Source organism: Haliaeetus albicilla, chromosome 3 (assembly GCF_947461875.1).
Source record: "Haliaeetus albicilla chromosome 3, bHalAlb1.1, whole genome shotgun sequence".
Classification (NCBI taxonomy): domain Eukaryota; kingdom Metazoa; phylum Chordata; class Aves; order Accipitriformes; family Accipitridae; genus Haliaeetus; species Haliaeetus albicilla.
In genome coordinates, this window is record NC_091485.1 from 40897113 (window position 1) to 40903933 (window position 6821).

Genomic DNA, 6821 nt, shown 5'->3' on the forward strand with positions numbered 1-6821 from the left:
ATCATCAAAGATATCTCTTTTCCAAGTTATTTACAAGTAAGATATACCAGTTTATTAAACACCAGGATACTTACTTAGGAATGTATACAGGGCTGTGGTAGCCTAGCGGCAGTATAATGAGATACGGTCTATGCCTTGAATGCAAAGGCACATTTAGTGCCTATAATTGTTTCCTAAGATCTATACCTCTGGTTTTAAGCCTTTTTTTTCCTACTGCCACAGCAGTATCAGGCATTAAGGAGACATGAGATACTCATATAGTCTACATGGGAGAGGAAGAAGGGAGCTGTACTGTGCCTTGTTATGCCATTTCATTCTTTGTGTTCACATTTTTTCCCTGCAAGTCCCAGTTCCTCTACTACATCCTGCTTTTAAAATGGTGTAAGCATTCATCTGAAACTATGGAAGCATCATCTGAAACCAGGACCAAAGCCATGAACAAAGACTAAACCAGATTTCCCTCTCACTGTCATTCACAGAGATCTCGTTTCTCAGCATGTGCTGCTTTATTTCAATGTCACCTTTCAGCGGCCTTTTGGCAAGAATTCTGTATTCATGTATAAGCTAATGCATTTATATTTGGTTAATATATGCATTATGACCTTAACCATCCTTAAACATTATTTTCCTCTCTACACTTATATGCCTTTAAGTGTGCTAGTTTTAAATGTTAAGTGACAAAGTCAAAACACTTTGAAGTAACAGTTTGAATCTGTTTGAATTCTTTGCCCATGTCCAAATTCAAAATTCTGTATTAAAATAGAACATTTGCTCATTGATTTTTCCCCCCACCTGATCATTAGTTTCTATCAGAGGAAATGCACTGGCAAAATCACAAAATATCAGCGCCACAATAGAAGAAACCTGGAAGAATGCCACCAAGTGAAAATATCCTCTCTGAAAGTCAGTACACAGGATCATAAAAATGTCTGGGAACTCCTGGGTCATCAACCCCCGATCCCAGTTGCCATGACATGATAGGCTTTTAGTCTACTGTGGGCCACAGTGTGGCCTGACCACAAACATCACTAACTGCAAAATGTAGGGGGTTTAGTACAAAACACCAAAAAAACCACAAAATCTATAATGCACCATTAAACAGAGAGCAAGAAAAAAATCAGTTTCCTCGCCAGCTTCTAAGTAAATCTACTGTGTGTGTAAAGGTAGACACCTTAAATGCATCTTTCTGGACCATGCCAGTGTCTGAATTCGTGCTCCAACGTGTCACCCTAGCCAGTCACGTCAGATGGGAGCCAGCAATGTGCCACCTGGAATCAGCACTTGTGCCTTCACACAAAGGGAAAGAGCATTTGTCCAGGGAAAGTGCATGTCATTCAGAACCAATACTTTAAATAATATCATGAGCAAATTTAATTACTGAGTAGCAATAAAGTAATTGAACATTGATGAATATAAAGGTAGCACAAAATAAGAGTAACACAAGAAGGAGTCATGAGAATAGACTCTAATGAAACACACTGCTATCTAAAATGTGATTTAACGTAATCAGTTCAGTAAATCTGAGAATATTAAAAAGTTCTTCAATTGCCAGCACAGAAGCTAGCTTCCTCCTGTTTCAGTAGACCTAAAAAGGGGGAAAACTGCTGAAATGAGGAGAATTACACTCTGAGATAAGTCCATAAGACTTCTACTCCCTACCTCTGGAGTGGTGAAGCCATTTCAAAGCCCTGGGGCTACTGTACATCTCCAGCACTTAAACCGAATCTTCTACCTAGGATATGAAAACCAGAAAAGAATGTAGTGAGCTATTTACAATTACCTGGTCTGAAGCAATACAGTGTAAAAAGCAGAGATACAAAAAGGTAGCCAGGAAAGCAACTTGTAAATATGCACCAATGTTCAAAACAGATTTAGGCCAGATATGAGAGCAGGGTTTTGTTGGTTTTTAGGAAGAATAATTTGCCCAGCAGGGCATATTTTACAGCCTTAGGGTCCCTATACAAATAAAACTTGCAGATCTCTTAGAGGAATGCATGCAAAATTATCCTGAAGTTATGTATTTATTATTATAAGGCTGAAAAAAAACCCAAAGGAAATGCTCTAAGAGGAACCATATGCTGAAACATTATTCATCTTTTATCCTTGAAAACATGTTTTTAATGTGGGCACTCTGAAGGCTTATGTCAGCAAGCAGTAGCCTCTGCAGCTGCTGACCCAAGAAAGCTTTCAGGCATGGCAGTCATGGGGGCTTATATATGAAATCCAATGTTAAATTTCAACTATTGCAGCCTCCCACTCCATGTTAAAGACCGCCCTACTGTTGCCCTGAGCCCTCCGTGGCCCAAATTCTCATCTGAGTTATAGGACAAAGCAATTCCCTTGGGTTCAGGAAAATACCATTGGGTTTCTTCTACCCATAGGACTGAGCTCAGCTGTCCAGCTGCCACCAAAGATGAACACTGAATTTAATCCAATATTCATTGGTTGGGCAGGGACTGGGGAAACTTGCTGCAGTGGAGCTGAAGCGAGAGGCAGCAGAGCAGACATGCAGTGAGCATTGAGCTAGTGGGTCCTGCACACAGCAGGGCTGGTGTTTCTATTGTTTCCAGAGTGTCACCAGAGGCAGGTAGAAATACATTAGGCTGGGAGGATGCCTTCTCAAAGGGGGAGAAGCAAGCCAGCACCATTTTTTCTCCAGTGATTTTCCTGCCCTCAATCTCCTGCTGCAGGCTCTACTGCTGCCTCCAGATGTGATCTAGCTATCTTGCTTCTGTCAAGAAGAGGAAGGTGACTGTTGCAGTGCTTCTTTAAATGATAATATTCTGTATCAGCTAAGTCACCAGCCTGTGCAGCTCTTCAGCTTAGGGTCACAGATACTTGTGAGATACTTATTGTCATGACATTTGGGGAAGGTCTATTCTCATTTTAGTTTTAGTTAGCAGTTTAAATCATAGGAGGAAGATGGGGGATTTTCGTTAGAAATACTGGATAGAACAGAGCAAGGCGTTGCCAGAAGTGGAATTGCAAGAGGAACTGAGCGGGGAGGGAGGAGGCTCTATCTGCTCCATTCCTCCACTCACCTCACCTGGAAACCAGGTCCTGACTTGGATAATAAGTAAGAAAGCATTTCTTTACCAAGAGGGTGGTCAAACACTGGAACAGGGTCTCTAGAGAGGTGCTTGATGCCCCAAGCCTGTCAGTGTTTAAGAGGCATTTGGACTATGCCCTTAATAATATGCTTTAACTTTTGGTCAGCCCTGAAGTGGTCAGGCAGTTGGACTAGATGATCCTTGTAGGTCCCTTCCAACTAAACTATTCTGTTCTCTTCTATTCTATTCTGTTCTAAATGTTATTTTGTCTGTTAGATCTGTTATCAATAATATAACTTGCAAAAAAGTTAGAGGTGGAGCAGTATGTGAAAGCTGTTGACCTAAGTGTGCCCCAGAGCATGAGCCAAAGCCAGGCACTATGGCCCTCATTTCACCCAGATGGTAATCTTTTCTTATTTAAAAAAATGTTTTGTATTAATTGTTAACTTATTATTAGATGTCTGTGGGACCATTAAGACTTGGGTGTTGTGTAATGCTCAAGGGCACGCTGTGGAGTGTGACCTCAAGGCTCTCATGGTAGGCTTGAAGTCATATACAGCATTGCTGAGACTGCTACTCTGATTGGCAGCAGGATCAAACCTTGAATTTCTTATTTTCTTTACTATTCTTCAGAAACCCTTCTGGTCCACAGGGACAGAGCTTGTGTTTGTACAAGAAATGCTGTGATGCATTCACTTGCAACATGCAACATTACCTGTGGTGAATGGAATTAAATTATTTTACATATAAAATGGCTATGTAAAATTAATCCTAAGTAGCTTTGAAAGGAAATCCTGCCTAGAATGATGCTCATAAAGCAGATTTTCACTCAGATGTTTTTAGTCTGTCATTGTTGTCCCTCCAGCTATTATTTTGCCTTGCGTGCCGTGACGCTGCTGGATCTGAAATGTCAGAAAATGGGCTTCCTATCTGTCACCTAAAGGAAGAGTTGCTCCCAGCATGAGGACAAGACAAAGTAAGTAAAGCTTCAAGGGCAGTATTAGCAGGCTTCTTTAAGTATTAAAAATCCTGTTTAGAAGTACAAACATTACTCAGTGTTGTGGTTTAACCCAGCAGGCAGCTAAACACCACACAGCTGCTCACTCACTCCCCACTGCAGTGGGATGGGGGAGAGAATCGGAAAACAAAGCAAAACTCATGGGTTGAGATAAAGACAGTTTAATAGGACAGAAAAGGAAGGGAAAATAATAATAAGAATTAGAATTAGAATATACAAAACAAGTGATGCACAATGCAATTGCTCACCACCCGCCAACCGATGCCCAGCCAGTTCCTGAGCAGTGGCCCCCAGCCAGCTTTCCCCATAGTTTATACACTGAGCATGACGTCATATGGTCTGGAATACCCCTTTGGCCAGTTTGGATCAGCTGTCCTGACTGTGTCTCCTCCCAGCTTCTTGTGCCCCCCACACACACCCCCAGCCTCCTTGCTGGCAGGGCAATATCAGAAGCTGAAGAGTCCCTGACTTAGTGTAAACACTGCCTAGCCACAACTGAAAACATCAGTGTGTTATCAACATTATTCTCATCCTAAATCCAAAACACAGCACTATACCAGCTACTAGGAAGTAAATTAACTCCATCCCAGCCGAAGCCAGGACACTCAACAAAGTGAAAGAGAAGACCAGTAAAAACTACTATTACTTACATGCACACAGGCACACACACACACAGACTACACTCACACTAGTAATAAATAAAGGAAAACAGTTGAACCAAAGACTGAAAGAAAGGATGTGAATTCAATGGAGCCATATAAAACCACCAGAGAAGGCAATCCAAGCTGCAGAAGGCATTTCAGCTCTCTCCTTATATCGTGCCCTCTTCTGCTGCTCATCACATAAGCAGAAATTCCCACTGATGTGTTGGTTTGTGTTCTGTGAATTGGTAGATGTGAGCAGTGGTGAATTTAACAAGGGAGTTTTTTTAAGTGTTAGCTACACCCAAGAGATGAAATGCTGTCCAAAGTCAAAAGGTAAAATCCTGGCACCACAAAAGTCAATGGTAAAATTTCCATTGCCAGGCAATTATTCTCCAGGTTATTGCCACCTTCAACCCATTTATTGTCTTCTGAGAAACAAAGAACATACATGCATCTGAAATCTCTTTAGGAGTGTCTTTGATCTGCGGGATCCTGAATATCTGGGAAGAAAACATATGCTCCAGTCTTCTCAAAGGAGAACAGGCTGGAGAACTGGGAGTGCCAGTGCTGTCCTCCCAAACATGACCTCCAGTTAGTGCCTCTAAAGAAGTTAGTGCCAGCAAAGAACTTAACCCAACCGTCTCAAATCATCAAACCCACTCGAACACAGTGTTGCGTCACTCTTCCCCACTGGTGAGGGCCAGGGCACAGGGTGCTGATGCCAGAGCCCATGTGATAACCACCACTCGAGGTGCCTGTCCCTGGCAGCAGGTTCTACGAGAGGGACAAGCGGTGGCAGACAGCTCCTCTTGGAAGATGTGTTTTCCAATACAACCCTGTTAAGAGGGGCCCTGTGCTGAGAAGTTTGACACCCCTGACCCCGCGCCGCCCTTGGGTCAGCAATTACATTTCAGCAACAAGCATATCATTCAAACAGGAAGAGAAATATGGCTCCCAGAGGGATGGGTTGACAGCAAAAAGCCAAAATACTTCGCAATTTTCAACTGTTTATAGAAGTTAGATTTTTATGCAGGGGTTGTAGACTAAGAAAACACATTCTCCAGCAATCCTTGTAGCAATCCTTGCAAAGATGAAATCCTTAAATTCAGCAGTATTTTGTAGTGTTTAGTGTTGTTCAGATACGTAAGATAGAAAAATTCTGTGTCTCTGCACATAGACAGCAGAAAGCCATTCACACTCAGCTACCTGACAGGAGAAGTTTTGCATGTTCAGTCTTCAGACAGAATTCAAACTACAGTCTTCAGGTGCAAATGAACTCCTCTGAGTACTGCTCCACTGCCATCATTTTCAATTTGTCATGCTTTCCTGCATAGTTCCTACTTTCCTACCTTGCACTCATAAAAAGGGAGGATAAGGGAATTCCCCAGCTTTCAAATACTCCTTCCTAGAAGACCAAGAACAATTCTGGAACAGAGGACATGATAATATGCCCATCGTTCACAATCTAAATGACAATGTGCAGCATCAGCTTTTAAATGTCAAGGTCATTTGTGGTATTTCTATTTTGAGTAAAATGGCTCCTGCTGTTTCCATGGTTTCACCTGAAATATGTACTGAGCCTCATTGTTAAGAACCTTGAAACCCAACCATTCTAATAAAAAAATAGGCATCCTCTTCTGTAGGTAGTTAATTTGAATTTAAATACAAAGAAGTCTGTATTTACTCTGGATGGGTTCATGGATCTCTACATTGCATTTGTGAACAAAAGCAGATGTTTGGATTATCCAATTTACGCTTCTTTTTGGCATATTGCACAATTATAGCTTTAATTATTTCTACAACATAGTTTGTACAGTAGAAAGATCAGCTTTATTGTTTACTACACATAAGGAAATATCAGCTTTATTAAAATAAACTATTGAGAAAACATGGTAGCTCGCAGACATAATGAAAATGCAGAAGAAACACAATATTCTTTAGAGAGAGATTTTGAAAGGTTAGCATTGCTTCAGATTGTATTCTATATGTTCACATTCAACTGTGGAAATACTAACCATTATTAGAACTGCTGAGCTTTCCAGGACAAAATAGTCATTTTCCCATGATTGCTTAATACTTAATAACTATTAATCAGAAACAGAATGCTGG